The following is a 19,646-nucleotide window of genomic DNA, read 5'->3' on the forward strand; positions in this document are numbered from 1 at the left end:
AGGGAATCTCGGTCAAGAATGGGTCTTGAAAGCAAGAGGTGAGATCTGAAATGGCGACAGTCACTTCAGTCTGTTCATTAAAAGAAACAAACAAACAAAAAACATTGCTTGCTTTCTCTTGGTTGCGATTATTGAATCTATGAATTGGCGGATAAGAAAACAATTGAGAAACTATAAACTTAGACCAAATATACTAAAGCTTTCACATACACATTCTCTGCTTGAGCCTCAACAATAACCTGTGATGAAATTACTCCTCTAATTCCCATTTTGCAGTGAGCCAACTGAAGCACCATAAAGGTACTGCAACTGAACCTGGAAAGAGAAGCTCCCCAGCTACCAACACCCCAGAGGCCCAGATCTTGGTGTATCATAGAATTCTCCAATGCCCCATTGAAAGAGGACCCATTGAAGTTGATTCTAAAAATGGGATATGAAATATAAGATGAGCCTGGAGCATCTGGTTGTTAGTGCCAAAGAGTAAGGAACCATTCAAAAACCTCCTCAACGGTGGAGACATCTCCAGAAGGCAGGGAGCCAACAGAAAGAGCCCCAGTGAACAAAGCTGGAACAATTTGAGCACAAAACAAAGTTGTATTGAATAATAATTTAAAATATAAAACAAGTAACCACAAGTACATATTTTATAGATAAATTGCTTAATGAATGCATAACTTATGAGGGTAGACAAGGCAAGAAATTTGCCTATCCCTTCAGGGTGAACAGGACATAACCGTTTTCTTCCAGAAAGCATAGTATGGGGCTGGGTGTAGCTCAGTGGAAAACCACTTGCCTTACGTGCACAAGGCATCAGGTTAAATCCCCACCATTCACATGAATGAAAATGCACAGTATGGGAGACGGGAAAGAGTAACTCCACAGTGCAGACAGCAGCTGACTTACCTCGGCCAGGAAGTGAGGGTTACTATAAACAACAAGAAGCCACAGTGAGACTGCACACAGACTGTATCTCCCTACTCTGCTCCACAGACTCTACAACTCCTGCCTAGCTGTGAGACGCATACAGACTTAGTGCAGTTGGAGAGTATTTTTAAAAGTCTCTGACCAATGCTCCACCAACTATTCAGATAATCATCAAAAAGAGGAGAGGATGTCATTAAAAGAAAAAAAAGGTCATAATTAACAGAAACTCAGAATGGGTTATATTGTGCCTCCCGACACGACGTTGATACTCTAAACCCCAGAACTTCTACATATGAATTATTGAGAAATAGCGTCATTACCGGTAGGATTAATTAAGAGGTCATCCTAGAGCCAGTGGATCTTTTATCCAGGACAACTGTTATCCTCCTAAGAGAAGAAGAGAAGGCATGAATTCACAGGGAGAGAGCACCATGCTGGTAGGTACAGAATCCTACAGCTACACATCGGGGAGTGTCAAGGGTTGCCACAAGATTCCAAGGGGCAGGAACACGTAAGGGAGACCTCAGGACAACACCTCTGGCTTCCTGACCATACCTCAAAGGCTCGTCACTTTAAACACTTAGTTTGGGACATTAATATAGGAGACCTCACAAGCAACTGCTTCCTGTGTGGGATCCTGGAATGGCTGGGGGTGGGGATGAGGGATGGAATCAGGCAAACACTAAGGAGATTCAAACAAACTATGGACTTGATTGCTACTGATGTATCCATGCCAGTTCATTGATTATGGCAAAAGCAGCGCTCGTGTAAACTGCTATAAAGCACCTCTGGAAGAGATACAACTAGTGTAGGGTGTATTGTAACTATCTATGCCAACATCGCGACCTTTGTACATGAAAACTGGTCTGAAATGGAGACTTTAAAAACTACGTGACTTTAAAAATATTAGAAGAAACGGGATTTAAAACAGTTTTCTGATGGGCTCTGGGGCCTAATTCCGGTGCAAACACACCAACTTTTGAGAAACGAGGCTACACACAGGAGTTAAATTGGGAGACTACTGGGTCCTTCTTCTGTCTGGAGTAAGATCTGAGCATTGCTACTTCTTAGAAGACCCCCAGATGATTTAACAGATGTCCAGTCTGAGAATTGCTGTTCTAAGCCATCCTGCCCATATGGCATGCCCCTTCTGGGAGAGTCTGAGAGCCACTGTTTTCCAGACTTCAGCCTTCGACTGGATTTATTCAGCCGATAGGAGACAGGTTGGGTAAGGTGCCCTGCTGTTCTAGCCCATGATCCAGAACTCTCCTGTGACTCGGTTGCAATACCATCCCTAGGACATTCTTGCTTTAATGTTTGCCTAAACAGAACTCCTTTACTTCCAAGTAATAAACCCAGGGAAACAAAGCACCCCAGAAACTGGGAGCAGCTTACTAGGGAGCAGGAAGATGAAATGACCCTGTGAATCTAGGGGAAGTCGGGTGACATGGTGTCCCTGGAGAGACAGACGGTTAGAGGAAAAAACAACACACCATCTGGGGACATTGGGGTCTACAGGGTTCTGAACAGTCCTAGAATCCGTGGGTTGGAGGATGGGGAAACTTGAGATGTGTGATTGGTTTATCTTTCAAGTGAGATGTCAATGCAAAGAGTGAACTCAGGGAGACCCAAGATGGCTTCAGGACATCAGGCAAGAGACCTAGTGTTCTTCAGAGAGGCTGAGCCCATGGGGAGGAGAGCTCTGTGAATCTGGAACTCTGAAAATCTAGGACCAGGCCTGAAGAAAATGTCTTTAGCTCATCTTCCCCTCTGTGAATACTTAGGAGAGAATTAGCAAAAGTAGAAATGGAACAGGGACCGAAACACAAAGGGAGAGATGTTTTTCCAGGTCCCTGGTCTTTCTCTGCCTGCTGGCAACATGCTAAGAAGGAAGCATGGGTTACTCTGAGCTTGAGACATTGAGACAGGGAGACAAACAGGGCCTTCGAAGTGCTCGCCTGCATCTGGTACACATTGGTTCTTTTTTTTTCCCCCAAAGAGATCAAGAAAATGTCATTTGGACGCAAAAACATGGCCTCAATTCCCAGCAATGAGCTTCTGCTCACAGAGACGAAGAGCCAGGACCCTTTCAACATCACAGCAGGATCAAACAGCCTCCAAGGAAGTCCCCAGAGGAATGGGGACAAAGCAATGTCACGACAAACAGAAGGTGTGTCTAGTCCAAATGGTGCCCAGGGCATCCATGCACGATGAACGACAAACAGGTCAGAACCAGCAGGAATGCCCCTCGCTGGCAGCTTCTGCTAAGTCCTGTGGTGGCCCCTACAAAGTGAGATGTCTCTATGGTATGAATATGGGTGGAATCCCCTGCGTATATGTCAAGGGGTGACTGGCATAAGGCCTGAATGAACACTGGTTTTTGAAGATCTCCACATGGTTCTAATGAACATTGTTTGAGAGCCACTGTTCTAGACTGTTCTGCCAGGACGCAGCCTCTGAAGAATGTGGGAGCCTGTTTTTCTCAGACTTCGGACTTGGATTGAGGTCACTCAGTAAGAAAAAGAGACAGGAAGAGACACCAGTGTAGCGCTGTTCGGAAGTGGGAGAATTTTAAGGTAGGGCATAATGAGAGGATGCTTTGGTCAGTGGGGCTGTGCCCTTAAAAGATTGTGGTGATCCATTTGCTCCCTCTCTCTGCTTGCTTCTTGGCTTAAAATATTAATGCTTAGTCTAAACACATGCTCTACCATTGCCATCCACTGCTTTCATGAGAATTGGGCCAAAAGAAACTGTATGCCCTTGAGCCTCTAGAACCCTTAGCCAAAGCAGGCTTCTCTTTTCTTAAGTATCTTGCACCAGGTGTTTTGTTACAGTAATATGCCAGTGATTGATGCAGAGGTCATGACCTTCCAGTCTATAGTAATAAACCAGAGTTAGTCCTGGGGTCCTCAGCTTCCATATAGACACAGCCCAGGCCCAAGGTCTCAGAAGCTGCTGACCCAGTTAGAAAATGAGGGCTTTTATCTTTCCTTGTGTTGTTTATCACGTGACATTATCTTTTCCAACTCCTACAACTATGTGGCTTGTTTAAGCCGTGCCCATTAAATGCCATACACACCCAAGGCCTGCCAATGGGACCCATGACAACTGAATTTGTTCCTCTAAACAGCTCCACAATGGCTCTGTTTTGGTGTGACCCTGTGTGTTCCTAATTGGCAGTCTAGGCCTCCCACTAAGTCATTTGTATTTTAGTGCATTTTAAATTATGAAATACTTCAAACACACTGGAAAAAATTAGACACAATTCATGTCCAGACGTGATAAAGCAGCACTCTGAGGAATTCCAACAGGATTCCAGCCCGAGTCGTGAGATGGTGTCAGGAGAGGATGGTGTCAGGAGAGGAGGGCAATGGCTTGGGCCTCTGAAGGGAGTTCTGACATGGACTGTGACGCCCTCGAGCCCAGTCCTAGCTCTCTTTCTAAACCCCAAATCTCTATCACTTCTGTTCTCTGGGCTTCCATGTTCACAGTCACCCCCAGTGACTTTCTCTTGTCTTTCCAGCCTCTTCCTGAGGAGAGCCCCGAGTTCCAGCCTTCAAGACCCTTCTCTTCTGCTGCCATTCCTGGATCGTGTCACTTGATCTCTGGACATTTAATGTCATCTAAACACAGATGACTCCCTGTTTTTCTCTAACTTGGGCCTTCCTTCCAATCTATGGATATCTTTTTTTTCTTTCTTTTTTAATATTTATTTATTTATTTATTTATCATGCATACAATGTTCTGCCTGTATGCCTGCCTGCAGGCCAGAAGAGGGCACCAGATCTCATTATGGGTGTTTGTGAACCACCATATGGTTGCTGGGAATTGAACTCAGGACCTCTGGAAGAGCAGCCACTGCTCTTAATCACTGAGCCATCTTTCCAGCCCTAATCTATGGATATCTTGCCATTTCTTCTTTCCTTCTTTCCTTCTTTCCTTCTTTCCTTCTTTCCTTCTTTCCTTCCTTCCTTCCTTCCTTCCTTCTTTCTTTCTTTCTTTTTCTTTCCATTCTTTCTCTCTTTCTTTTTTTTTGTTTATTTGTTTTGTTTTTTGAGACAGTTTCTCTATGTAATAGTTCTGACTGTCCTGGAACTCACCTTGTAGACCAGGCTGGCCTCAAACTCACAGAGATCCACCTGCTTCTGTCTCCTGAGTGCTGGGAATAAAGGCGTGCACCACCACACCCGGCCCTCACTATTTCTTATATTAAGTGTCCAAAAGAATGTCTAAAGAAAATCCGAAGCATCACATCCCAAACCATTCCCCCGATATTGCCCCCTAAATCATTCCTTGTGGTAGTCCCCATCTTAGGAAGTAACGACCCCATTCTTCCAGTTACTTAGGTCAACCCCTAGGACCTTACACCTCTCCCCCTTACACAGCTCTCTAAGTCATAAGAAGGTCCTCTTCACACACTTGCTGCCATCCCGGATCCAGCCTCCACTCTACACAGGCCCCATTGCCTCGTGCAGGACCACCACCAATAGTCTTCCCTTTTTCAGTCTTGTCCCTCAGCAACCTATAAGCACAGTGTCAGTAAATTCAATGGCATTACTTACCCACTAAAGGTGGTCTGAATGAGCAACGCCTCTCATAGTCTCTGGCATTTAAATACTTGCTTCCTAGTTGGGGCTGTTTGTGGAGGCTTAGGGGATGTGGCCTTGCTGAAGGAAGTTTGTAACTGAAAGCGGACTTTAAAAGTTTAAAAGACTCGTGCCGTTTAGTGTTCACTCCCTCTGCTTCCCGTGGTTTGATGCAAGCTCTCGGCTGCTCTGTTGGTGCTGGCTGCTTACTGCCACACTTCACTGTTTGGTGTTGATGAACCCTCTGGAACCAGAAGCCTAAAGTAAATCCTTCCTTCTATAAGTTGCCTTGGTTTCATCACAGCAATACAGAAGCAGCTGATACAGAAGTTGATGTTGGGAAGTGGGTCAGAGCTGTGACTGATCTGACCGTATTGGTTTTGAAGGAATGAGGAAGGCTCTGGGGATTTGGACTAGAAAAGTGGTTGAACATTGTAGAAGAAGCTTATTGGCAGATCCTCGCAGTAACCTGGGAGATAGTAGTGCCGAAGGCCTAGATGAAGAAACTTCAGGGGACAATATTAGCCCCTGGGCTGGGGGCCATTCTTGTGATCTTTTGGGAAAGAATGTGACTGTTTTCTGTCCTTATCCTAAGAACTTGCCTAAGGCAAATTCTTATTTTTACTTTTACTTTTTTTAAAAAAAAAATCCATATTTTTATTTTTAAAAAAATTTAAAAATAAGGATAAAGTAGTGGACTAATTTCTATGGCAGAGGAGATTTAAAAACAGCCTAATATTGACCCTGTCAAGTTGTCTACTAGTGATCACTCTTATGCAGACTTAACGTTACAGTCAAAGCTTTCAGTAAACGAAATGAGCTTGTTGCCATTAAGAAGGTGCCAAATCTGCAGTGGGGTGAAGGGAAGGGTGCCTTTAAGGCAAGACCCTGTCTAGCTGAGTTCCCACTTTGTGAACGGAAAATACCTAAGAACAGTCTGCTTCTGGAAAGGAAGAGCAAACAAAAGCCACAGCAAACGGGAATCAAGGCGTCAGGGTTCATCCTAGGCGGAGAGCAAACTCGGCAATATTGTCCACCTGGCACTGGCGTTAGGGTCATGAAGAATATCTGAGTAAAGGGGTCGTGGCTTCTTCCCCTGTGGACTCAGAGAGCCACTGAGGCTAGACATGGGCAGGGGTGTCCCTGCATGGAGGCCCCGAGAAGCTGTGTTGTTTAACTGTGAAAGTAAAGTTAGGGCTACCCTGGAGACACCAAGATGTTGGAGATGCCAAAGAGTCATGAGAATCTGCCAGGGGGCGGGGCTGCACACAGGGAGTGGCACCAGCCCAAAAGAGAGAAGCAGGTTGCAGGCAGCCAAGTTGGAAGGGCAGAGGCATCTAAGTCCTCTGATATCAGACATAAAGCTACAGGATTTAGAGTTTGCTCTGCTGGGTTTTGGTCTCTCTTTGATCTGTATTTACTCAATATGCCCTCATTTCTTCCTTTCTGGAATGGTAATAGATGTTCTGTGACATTATATTTTGGAAGTGCAAGATTTGCTTTTTGGTATTACAGGGGATTACAATGAAGAGATTGCCTTTAATTTCAGAAGAGACCCTGGACTTTGGCATTTTAAACAGTATCATGACTAAAAGACCACAGATTTTAGAAGTTTGACTAAATTCATTTTGTATTACAGCATGGCTGCATCCACACTGGCTGGAGTGGTTGGAACAAGAAGGGCCCCATAGTCTCCGGCATTTGAATATTTGGTTTCCAGTTGGAGCTTGCTGGCGACATTTAGGAGGCGTGGTCTTGCTGGAGAATACATGTCTGGTGGTGGACTCTGAGAGTTTAAAGATTCAGGCCATTTCGAGTTCACGCCCTCTGTGTTCTGCTTGAAACTTGAGATGTGCGCTCTCAGCTCTTCCTGCTGTGGATGCCTGGTACCCGCTCTCATGCTTCTCCACCAGGATGGTGATAGCCCCATCCTTCTGGAACCGGAAGCCCTCAATCAACCCTTTCTTCTGTAAGTTTCCTCGGTCATGGTGTTTTATCACAGCAATAGAAAAGTAACTAACACCTCCATTGCTCAACCCCAGTGACTTCCTGTCTAATTCATGTTAAAAAAAAAACAAACCAACAAGTCAACAGTGACTTAGGTATGTGATCTGTGGTTTAAATGTGCAGAACTCCACTTCCAGCTCTTTTACCCAGGCACAGTGAACACTTCCGGTTGCTCCTATTTCAAGGCCTTGACACAAGCCACTCTTTTTAGCTCCTTCCATCTTTCTCTCAAATGCTGCTTTACTATTGAGAACCCCACCAGCTGTCTAACCTAAATGTGTAACTCCATCCCCTTCTCTTTCTGTTCATACTCCTTAATTTATTCTTCTTTTCTTAAAACACGATTTAACATGCCATCCGTTTTATTGCTAGCCTGCTATCAGCAGGGGCCAGTTAGTCTCTTAGTCCTCTGATATGTGCTGCGTGCCTGGAAAAATGTGCAGCTCATTAAAATATGCACACAATAGACATTTGTGAAGTGAATAAATCCTGCATATAACAAATATCTTATTACATCTGGAACTACTTCTGCATCCGCCGAAAAGCCAAAGTCAAGAATGGCCAGGCTTATTTTTAAAACGAGGCGATAAAACTGCCACTCCTCCAAAGCAGCATACCTCCTAACTTCATTCCAAATGCTTAGCCTCCTTCCCTCAGCCAAGTGCCGCTCTCGCCCCTCATCAGAGAAGTTCCCTTTTTCAGTGGACAGAGACCATTGCAGAAATCCCCAAGTGATCAAATCGCAGAGAACAACTGAGCAGGCGATGCCCAGCTCAGCTGATCCATCTGCGTCACAATCACTCACCCAAGGTTCAGGTACCACTGCAGAAGAGGCTGTACAAAGCCGCAGAAGAGCAGCATGCCTGCTGGGAGTTAGCATCTTCTGTGTAAGACAGGGAAGCTGCACCCGCGAAATGTCAGCAATATGGTCACCTGCACAAGGCAATGACAACAGTGGTGGACAAGGCAGCATAGGGGTGGGCAATCTTACAAGGTCCTTCCCCCGCGTGAAGAGCTCTAGGCAATCAAGGGCTGTTGAGAGAGGGAGAATCATTCTTCTCCAGGGATGAGCTCCCTGAAAGGTTATCCATTCGCCAGCAGCCCTAATCAAATACACATAGGAACCGCATCAAATGGACTCATCAAGCTATATCTATATATACATATGTGTGTATAACAATAATTGAATAAGAGAGGGAGAACTTGAGAGGGAGTGGGGAGGACACGGCCAGTGTGTATGTGGGAGGGGGGAGTTGGGAATAGGAGGAGGGTGGAAATGATATAAATACTGTATTGTCTATAAAATTCTGAATTGTTCTTAATGGCCTAAATAAAAAAGAAATGAGAGAATAAAACACAAGCTGGAACTTCATCATTACCATCTGGGTCTTTATTTTATTTTATTTATTTTTGCTTTTTTGAGAGAGGGTTTCTCTGTGTAACAGTCCTGGCTGTCGTGGAACCCACTTTATAGACCAGCCTGGCCTCAGACTCACTGAGACCCACCTGCATCTGCTTCCCAAGTTCTTGGAATAAATGTGTGCACCATCACCACCTGGCCCAGCACGCGTGTCTTTGCCCAAGGCCAGGTCTTTCAAAGTAACTGTCTTTCAAAATAAGCATCCTTAGAGAAAGGCAAGAGAATTAGATGGAGGTAAGATTGTTTCAAAAGAATAAAGAGAAGAAAGGTGCTAAGAATTTATCAGGTCAGAAGGACAAACTCCAAGCTGTCAAAGGCAGGTGGAAATCCTGGGGTATATAGCCCATTGAGAGGATCAGCGTCAAGAAGTCCCTGAAAATGACCAAGGACAGAGATAGCTGAACAGGATGGAAGCAAGGTCAACATGTGGAGGACCCTCCTGCTGCTCTGCCTTTTGCTCTACAAACACAGAAACCGAGACTTTATGCAGGAGAAAACCCAGGTCACCTGAGGCCAGTATCCCAGGTCATGGTGAGCCAGCACTAGAACAAAGGTGTCTGACTCGCAGGCCGAGGAGATTTCTACAGCCGAGACACACATCCACCTGCCTTCTCAGGGAAAATCAGACAGCCTTCATTTCCCTAGCACATTCGTGCCAGGACTCAAACAGCGCCAGAAATGACTCCAAAGGAAATTCCTTAGCTGGGAGTCCTGCAGAGAGACAGAAGGAGACTTGGAAAAGAATTAAATTCTTCTTGGGGTGTTGTAGCCAGTAGGAATGAGGCCCAAAAACCACTGGTGTTTTCTGTTTAAGATTTTTAAAATAGACGTCTTTGAAGAATGACGTGTGGTCACCAGGCTCCTGGAAACGTGAAGTCACTACTGTGACATAAATAGGAAGGCGAGAAAAGAAATCTCTGTGGACTGCGTGAAAAGAAGCCAGCTCTTTGCCTGGGCTGGGAAACTGATCCCCGGGCCTTCCCTTTTCCTTAAGCCTTGGCCAGCAGCATTTTACTGAAGTCTCGGGGCAGAAAGAGTCTATCAGGCCTCAAAGGAGAAGAGACTAATTAAAGGGAGAGAGGCATGAGCATTCGGTAAGCATGCACTGTGTGGCAGGCGTGGCCACAAACAGTACTGTATGTTATAACATTATCCCTATTTTAATGGATGGATGAGACTCAAAGTGCTCAGATAACTTACCTAAGGTGTGGACTGGTAAGAAGCGGGACTAGGCCTTAACAGGTTCCCAAGCCCACGCTTCCTGACCTTTTTTGAACCCTTGATGCACTGCGCTGGTCAGGATCTTGATTTATCTAGGCTCCAGGTATCTTTAAGATACGAGTCCTGTATCTTTATTTTACAGGTGCCTTAATTGTCTTCCTGTTAAAGTTTCTTGGTTCTTAGGACTTAAGGGATTTCTCCAAAAGGCTAACACCCTGTCTCAGTGGGTTTGGGGGACACAATCAAAGCAGTACTTCTTGCTGACCCTGCACCAAGGAGTCCAGCCCCCCTGGAGCTACATGTGGTGTCTGAAGGTTTCTTGGTGTGAAGATCAAAATCAGTGTGCAGACACTCGAGTGGGAGAAGGGCCAGGTTTCTGGAATGTCCCCTGAGGAGTGTATTTATAACACAGAGTACATCTAACAAGTTCATCATGTTGCGTGTGGCATGTGGACCCATCCTAGAGAATTCTGCAAAGACAAAGAGCCCACAAGCAAGCCTGGAATTCCCCATCCGTCACAAGTCTAGCAGACAACAGGAAAGACAGGTGAGGGCAGAATAAGAAAACCAGAAGCGTGCCCCTGGCATGACGGGAAGAGCCCTGGGAAAGCTGCAGGCGGAATCTACAGGTAAGGGTTGGGATCTGTTGTATAGTAGTTTTGTCCTAAGTTAAATATTTTCATTCTAAGTTGAGGCCCCTTAAAACTCTGAAAATAAATGAAGCGTACAAGCTTGGAAAATAGACAAAGCTCACAAATCTCAGGAAAATTCTAAAACTCCCAAGATGCACAAGGCTCCTCCCCAAGGTGACAATGGCTGGGGAGAGGCCCACCTGCCAAAGGGCTTCTAGACTGTGCAGGGAGCTCCAGGGTCACCACTTCTGAGAGTCCTCACCCGCACTTGGCTGAGGACAGACTCTCAGTGTTGCAGATGTCTTCGCAATCCCCATATTTCTGTAAGTAACCCCAGTATATTCAGCACTAAGCTAGTTTTGGACAGACTTATTTCTTTGTTTTGGTGTCAGAGCTTTACCTGGGGTGAACAGATACTTGTCTGGGTGTCTCTCCAGGAAAAGACACAGCAGGCTCCTTGCTCTGCATCTCCTCACCTGTTCGGGGACAAGACACTGCTACACTCTGATCATAATTTTTCATCTGGGTGTTAAAGTGATTGAGTCTCTAATGGGTCTTCCAGCTCTCATATCCATGGCTTTGCAAACGTGTTCCTAAATGTAGAAGGCACACAGGTCCTTATGCTCACAGAGAAGCACTAGGGGAAACAGGAATGTTAAACACACAGGACTGTCTCTTTAAAAGGAGAGGCGTATAACCTATTTCCCACCCAGAAGGCTGGGAAAGGATGTACTAAGTAGCCTGGGGACTTTTGCTCTATCCTGTGGCCGAGACCACACCAGATCCTCCCCCCACACCCTTATCCTGAGCTTGTTTTCCCAACTGGTCTATAGAACCTATCTTTACAGAAGATATCCCATGTGCGTTACAAAGAATTTCAATGTAGTCATGTCTTAAGCTTTGTTGTGCACTTGGGATTGAGTTAATAATCACCAGGAAACTTTTTTTTCCAAATTGTGCTGTGCATAACTATGCCTAAAGTAAACTACGAGGGATCAGACTCTTGAAGTTTGACCCAACACTAGTTACTGAGTTGTGCTGAACCAAACTGCCTTCTTGCTTCTCAGGGATCATTACTCTGTTTGCCATGGTGTTTGCAGAGATTCCCCCTCCCCTAGATAGCCTTTAAAAAAAAGAGAGCCTATGAGATCCAAAACAGAGGGGGCAACAAGCATTCTCAGCAGAAACACTGGGTTCATCCTCACATTAATGAAATAGAAAGGAAGTAAATTAGAGACTATTGGAATTCACCTGATGGAGAGAAAGGAGGAACAGATGGAGCCATAAGAAGAAATGTGCCCAACATCCGTGCAGAGGCTGGGTTCCTGGCAGCGTCCCCACCGCCCTGTGTAGAGGCTGGGTCCCTGGCAGCGTCCTCACCGCCCTGTGCGGAGGCCAGGTCCAAAAAAACCAAGAGAAGCACTTAAAGTCATTTCAGAAAAATGGTATACTAGGGAGCGTCAAGCCTGTGTTCCCCCACAGAAACATAAAATGACCTGAAGATTGTTAGCTTCCGCACTTTTCTGTGAATACCCAGACCTCGAAACAGGCGCACACTTTTCTGACTCGAGTCCACGAGAATGGACGACTGCCCTAAGGGTTTAAACACACAGACACAAAGAGACCTGCTCATTCACCAAAGAGCAAATGGCAACTTTATTAAACTCAAGTCGGGTATTTATATTAGTGGGCAAAGGGGGCAAAAGGGAAAGGCCCCCTCCCATCAGGAGCAGTGGGAGAAGATGACAGGTGCCCGGCACCTCAGGCCAGAATCAGCTGCGGGAGGCAGGCGTGGCAGGCATATAGGGCCCACAGCTGGAACCTTGTTCACAGGTGGAATTACCATAACAAAAGAGAGCCAAGTTCTTTCTAAGCTATACCCTCAGGCTGGTGCTAGTGCAGGAGAGCCAGGGAGCCAGAGGTCAAACAGCCCTGCAAATCGCCATGAAGAAAAGGGAAAAAGACCTGGGTACCTACAGAAGATGAGTAAAACCTTTCAGGATTATTATATAACCCTAGAGCCCAGTCAAACACATGGAATCACTAGAGATTTTTTTCTTCTCACCTCAGTTCATGCCTCTCCCAGACGAAGTGAAAGGGACCGTACTCTCAAAGTCCAGACTTTATTTGCAATGTTCCCATCATTGGACTCCCCTTTAGGCAGTCCTAAAGCTGCCAAGAGGACTGGCCTCTGTCTTTCTAGGGTCTCGGCAGGAGGACCGCTCGTAAGTCTGAAGAGAAACCAGACACCTCCACAAACTTACAACAAGATATAACTGATAGAACCACATAACAGAACAGACAAGACTTAAACATGTTGGGAAGTGAAGAGATTCAGCAGCTGCTGCGTATTGGAAGGATTGGAAGGGCCATGAGCCCAGGCAAACAATGCCCAGGGAAGTCTCAGGGAGACTCAGCTTTTACTTCTCGCATGCTCACTTAGGGGAAAACTTCTGTGGCCCAAAGATAGTCTGTGAAGACTGGGAGAGCTGATTATTTTTCTAAATGCTGTTCTTTGGTGAAGGAGAATTGTCTGTATTCTGTCAATCATGTTTTAAATAAAAGCTGATTGGCCAGGCAGGAAGTATAGGTGGGTCAACCAGACAGGAAGTAGAGGCGGGGCAATGAGAACAGGAGTATTCTGGGAAGCAGGAAGCTCCCTCCACACTCCTTCCCAGACATCAAAGAAGCAGGATGTGACCTGCTGTGCTGGAAAAGGTACTGAGATAAGAATAATGGGTTAATATAAGTTACAAGAGCTAATAAGAAGCCTGAGCTAATGGGCCAATCAGTTTTATAACTTATGGAGATCTCTGTGTGATTTTCTTTGGGGCTTGCCGGCTGTGGGGTACTGAGCGAGACAGATACCCCAACAAGCAGGCCCCTTCAGGTTACATTTCTTTACTTTGTTTGTTTAGTTAGTTAGTTAGCTAGTTAGCTGGTTGGTTAGTTGGTTAGTGGGTGTATGGGTATATGTTAATGTATACACACATGCCACGGTGCATATGTGGCAGTCTCTCCTAGTTTTCTCTCTATGGCTGTGGAAAACACCAGGCCCAAAAGCAACTTGCAGGTTGAGGTGGTATTAACGAATCAATCCCACACCAGTTATGTTTTAAGGGGTTATTTATTTGGCGGGGGGTAAAACTTACATACACCATAAACCGTCAGGAAGGGAGCCTAGTCGCTGGAGCAGGAGCTGGGAGCAGCAGCCGAGACCGAGCACCGGAACCAAGAGCCGGAACCAAGAGGGCCTATTCCAGATATGCTTCTCTTTTTAAAAGAGAAATATACCACGCCCCAGTGGGCTGGTATTTCAGCAGCTATTGGCTGACGGAGCGGAAGTCGCTCCCCGCTGCACTGTGGGCTCGTATTTCAGCGACTATTGATTGAGGCAGCGGAAGTTACTCCCACAACACCTCCCCCTTTTGTTTAAGTAAGAGAGTTCTAAGCCTACTACGAAATTATATACAGTAAGTACAAACCTACACAATTATATACAATAAATACAAATATCCTATTCTAACTAGCTTAAGTCTTGTATAAGAAATAACTTGGCCACGTCATGAAAAGAAAGTAACTGCGTTTATATAATCTTCAATCCCATCAAAGATCTGAGAAGGGAAATAATGTTACCTGAGTAATTAGGAAGTGCAATCAAACTTCCAGAACATGTAACAAATCACATAGACAACTGGCTACCTGGGCAAACACCCAAAATCACGTTTGCAGCGTTGAAGCAACCAACTTTGGCCTAACGTAACTGACATACCATTTTCAAAGGCAAGGAACTTTTCAAAACTATCTTATCCTGTCTTGGCAGGATATGACAGTCCTGTTTTATCCATTTACGGATACTCTGTAACTCTGTCAGTAGTTGAGGTATGGGCATTTCTTTACCCAAAGGCCAGTTCTGCCAAGAAGAAAGGCTCCAGGTGGAGTGTCTTTGGTGCTCAACATTCTCTCGGGAATAGATCAGTGTTGCCAGGAGCGATTGTGTCTCCCTACCACAGAACTCTGAGTTAGATTAAAGGCCATTTTCTACAGCTCTTTGAAGAGGTTGAAGATTATCTATCTATACTGAATATAATGTCTATATATCTAAAGAACCTGATTAGTCTAATTATAAATGACAAACTTAGATGACTATTGATCTATATTATTCTCAATATCTATCTAACTTAAAGACTGAAATAGTAAACAACTGTGCAATAAATGGGGACAATATAACCTCCAAGTATAAACAATGTGCAAGTATACATTGCAATATGGTAAATATATATATCAATACATAAACAATATATAAGTATCTTAATCAGAGGTAGAAGTGTACAATGCAATATGGTAAAATATACATATATCAATACAATATATATATGTCAATACATAAAAATGTTTTAAACAGAGGTAGAAGCATGCATGCCTAAAATAGTCAACATAATTTAAGTTTGTATCAATATATAAGAATCAATACCAATATATTTGTCTAAAAACAATAACTCACAAGTACAAAGCTATTATCCCATAATCCACTTATCCCTCTTTTTTTTTTTTTTTGGATTCCTGCGCTTATAAAATTTCTCCCCCAACCCTCAACCCTATACTAATTATAACCAACCCCTAAATGATGTCCCTAAACCCAAGGACAAACTTTACTGGGAGAGGGGACGTCGTTCTCTAGAATTACTTCCAGCTGTCATGGGGGCGACGTTCTTTCTGGGGGATCCTGTGAAAGTAAAATGATGGTTAAATTTCAAGATCAATGTCTTTTAAAATTGCAAATAGTCTCTGAGTATTTTGTGGAGGTCTGGCCAGAATGTTGTACAAGATGTGCATCATTTCAGCTAACCACGTTGGCATCGTCTTGTGCATCTGGTACCCAAAACAGGTCTTGTAGTAGTGCTATCAGTATCATGATGTCATCTCAACCAGGTGGAGTTGTTGTTATGGGGCCCCATCTTCTTCCTGGAAACTTCAAATGTCACTGCAGGAAAAACTTATTGTTCATTGTGGAAAAATTAAACATTAATCATATATATTAATCATATATTAATATCATATATTATATGATTATAATAACATATAATCGTATATTAATCATATAGACATATACAGACATACATATATTCAATGAAAGACATGATAGATATATTCACTGAAAGGTATGATAGATATGAAGAAAAGTAAAAATGTTTTCTAAACTCATATTTCTTTCTGTCCCATATCATGGCTCTTGACATGAGACAGAAACTCCAGAAATTCTGGGTTTTTCTTTTAACAACAGGCTTGGAATTAGAGAGGGACTGAGCCAGAGTCCAACTCTAAAACCAGCTCTATAAATTTAGAAATATGATTTAGTATATTTTACTTACAGAACTTATTCAGTTTTCTTGATAGTCCTTATTGTGCCATTATTTTCCATCTGTCAGTATTCAGATATCCAGGGTCCCTTGAACTTTTCAAAAATCAGTGTTTTCCTGTGGAGATAAGAACAGAACCCTGCCCCCATTCTATATGTTTTTCTTACCAACTGTATGAATATCATCATTGTGGATGAGCTGTCATTTCTCCTTTCCAAGAGGTTTCTCCTCTTCAAATCGAACCTTTATTAATTTTGATGGTATCCACAATTTTTCTTCTCCTGTGGAAACAAGAGCAAAACCCCTTCCCCAACGTAGCACATCTCCTGGCCTCCATTGAGAGGTCAGCACGTCTTTGAAATAAACAGGTTGGTTTAGTTCAGAAGTTTTTTCCATTATCCAATGCCTCTCTGCTGCTGTTGTTCCTTTCTCATTAGCATTAAGAAAATTCAAGGTTAATAAAGCATTATGCAATCTATTTCTGGGGGTATCTTTCATCCCTTTCTGTTTGTTTAGCATATCCTTTATAGTACGATTTGATCTTTCTATAACTGCTTGACCTGTAGGATTGTATGGTATACCTGTAACATGCTTAATATTATAATAAGCAAAAAATCGTTTCATTTTCCTAGATACATAAGCTGGACCATTATCTGTTTTTATTTGTGAAGGTATACCCATAATGGCCATAACTTCTAATAAATGTGTGATTACTGAGTCAGCTTTTTCTGAGCTTAAAGCGGTTGCCCACTGAAAGCCTGAATATGTGTCAATGGTGTGATGTACATATTTTAACTTGCCAAATTCTGGAAAGTGAAACACATCCATCTGCCAAATTTCATTCCTTTTAATACCCTTTGGATTAGTCCCTGCAGGCAATGGTGTTTGGTTATAAAAAGAGCAAGTAGGGCATTTCTTTACAATCTCCTTAGCTTGTTGCCATGTAATAGAAAACTCTTTTTTCAAGCCTTTGCTATTGACGTGATGTTTTTTATGAAATTCAGATGCCTCCAGCACACTACCAATTAATAATTGATCAATATCTGCATTACCTTGTGCTAGAGGACCTGGCAGACCTGTATGGGATCGGATATGCGTTATATACATAGGGCAGAGCCTGTTTCTGATCATGTCTTGTACCTGGATAAACAATGAGGTCAGTTCTGTATCATCAGGTATAAATTCAGCAGTTTCAATATGCAAAATAACTCTTTCTGCATATTGTGAGTCAGTAATTATATTAAGAGGTTCTTTAAAATCCCTAAGCACCATAAGGATGGCATATAATTCTGCTTTCTGGACAGAATCATAAGGACTTTGTTCCACTTTACTCAATTCTTCTGATTTGTAACCTGCTTTCCCTGATTTATTAGCATCGGTATAAAATGTATGGGCTCCGGTTATTGGAGCATCACGGACAATTCGAGGGAGGATCCAAGAAGTTCTCTTTATAAAGTTAAGTCTCTTGCTTTTTGGGTAATTGTTATTGATTTCTCCCAAAAAATTAGCACAAGCTCTTTGCCATGGTTCATTGTCTTCCCACAACTTTTTTATCTCATCAGCAGTGAAAGGCACTATAATTTCTGATGGGTCTATACCTGCTAATTGACGAAGTCTCAATTTTCCTTTTATAATCAATTCAGAGACTTTTTCCACATAAGTTTTCAATTTTTTACTTGGTTTGTGTGGTAAAAAAATCCATTCTAAAATAGTGTCTTCCCTCTGCATTAAAATTCCTGTAGGAGAAATTCTGGAAGGCAATATAACTAGAACGCAACTAAAATTTGGATCCACCCTATCTACATGTGCCTCCTGTAATTTTTCCTCAACCATCATCAGTTCCTTTTCTGCTTCAGCTGTTAACTCTCTGGGACTATTCAAATCTTTGTCACCATCTAAGGTTTTGTTTAAATGAATTATTAGATCAGGTGTTATCCCAACAGCTGGTCGTAGACTGGAAATGTCTCCTAATAATCTTTGAAAGTCGTTAAGCGTTCGTAACCGGTCTCTCCTGATTTGTGCCTTTTGAGTCTTAATTCTTTGTAAGCCTATTTTATAACCTAAATAATTAACAGAATCTCCTCTCTGAATTTTTTCAGGAGCAATTTGCAATCCCCATTTAGGTAATACTAGTTTTACTTCTTCAAACAGCCTTTCTAAGGTATCTTTGTTTTGATCAGATATCAGGATATCATCCATATAGTGGTATATTATGGACTTAGGAAATTGTTTGCGTATAATTTTCAATGGTTGGCTTACAAAATATTGGCACAGGGTGGGAGAGTTCAACATTCCCTGTGGGAGGACGGTCCACTGGTACCTCCTTGCAGGCTGAGAGTTATTATAGGTAGGCACTGTGAAGGCAAACTTTTCTCTATCTTTTTCTTGTAATGGTATAGTGAAGAAACAATCTTTCAGATCAATAACTATAAGAGGCCATCCCTTTGGTAACAGGGAGGGCAGAGGAATTCCAGATTGCAGAGGGCCCATAGGTTGAATAACCTTGTTGATAGCTCTAAGATCTGTCACCATTCTCCATTTACCAGATTTTTTCTTAACAACAAACACAGGAGAGTTCCAAGGGCTGGTAGATTCTTCTATATGTCCAGCATCTAATTGCTCTTGTACCAGCTGTTCTAAAGCCTGTAACTTTTCCTCAGCTAAAGGCCACTGTTTAGTCCATATTGGTTTCTCAGTCAACCATTGTAGAGGCATGGCTGTTGGTACCTCTGAAGAGCCATCAATTGTGTTGTGTTCTTGTATAGCTCTAATGGCTGGTTTCCGCCATCTGTAATATCTTGTAATATTGTCCTCAGAAATATGGGCTCTGGAAGCAGCAGGAATGTTAATTTGGGTATTCCATTGCTGCAATAGGTCACGGCCCCATAAATTCACTGCAATATTTGCTACATATGGCCTTAGTTTTCCTATTTGTCCGTCTGGACCTATACAATTGACCCATCTCGTGCTTTGTCTTACTCGAGATAGGGTTCCAATTCCTAAGAACTGAATATCTACCTCCTGAAGAGGCCAATGCGGATGCCAAGACTCTGGTGTAATGATACTTACATCCGCACCTGTGTCCAGTAAGCCAGTAATAAGTTTGCCATTTACACGCACTCTTAGCTGTGGCCTTTGTTCATTTATAGAAGTCTGCCAGAATATTCGTTTACTTTGTCCTCTTAGATTTCTTGATTCATTCACCACATTTAACTCATCCTTCAGGCCGTTATTGCTTTTAACAGCAGGCATGGGGCATTCTAATTTCCCTGAAGAGGCATGTTCTCTGCAGTGATCGGAAATGACTGGACCACATTTGCCATGGGGGCCTTCGAGAGGCCCCCTATTGAGTTTCCCGATGGCAACGGGTTGCCCTGTTTATCTCTTGTTGACCTACACTCATTCGTCCAATGCCTGCCCTTTCCACATCTCCTACATAAACCTGAAGGCTGAGTCCTCCTATTCCTGTTATTCCTAGAAGAGGCATTATTCCTGG

This window comes from Myodes glareolus, chromosome 2 (genome assembly GCF_982192425.1).
Source record: "Myodes glareolus chromosome 2, mMyoGla1.1, whole genome shotgun sequence".
Lineage (NCBI taxonomy): Eukaryota > Metazoa > Chordata > Mammalia > Rodentia > Cricetidae > Myodes > Myodes glareolus.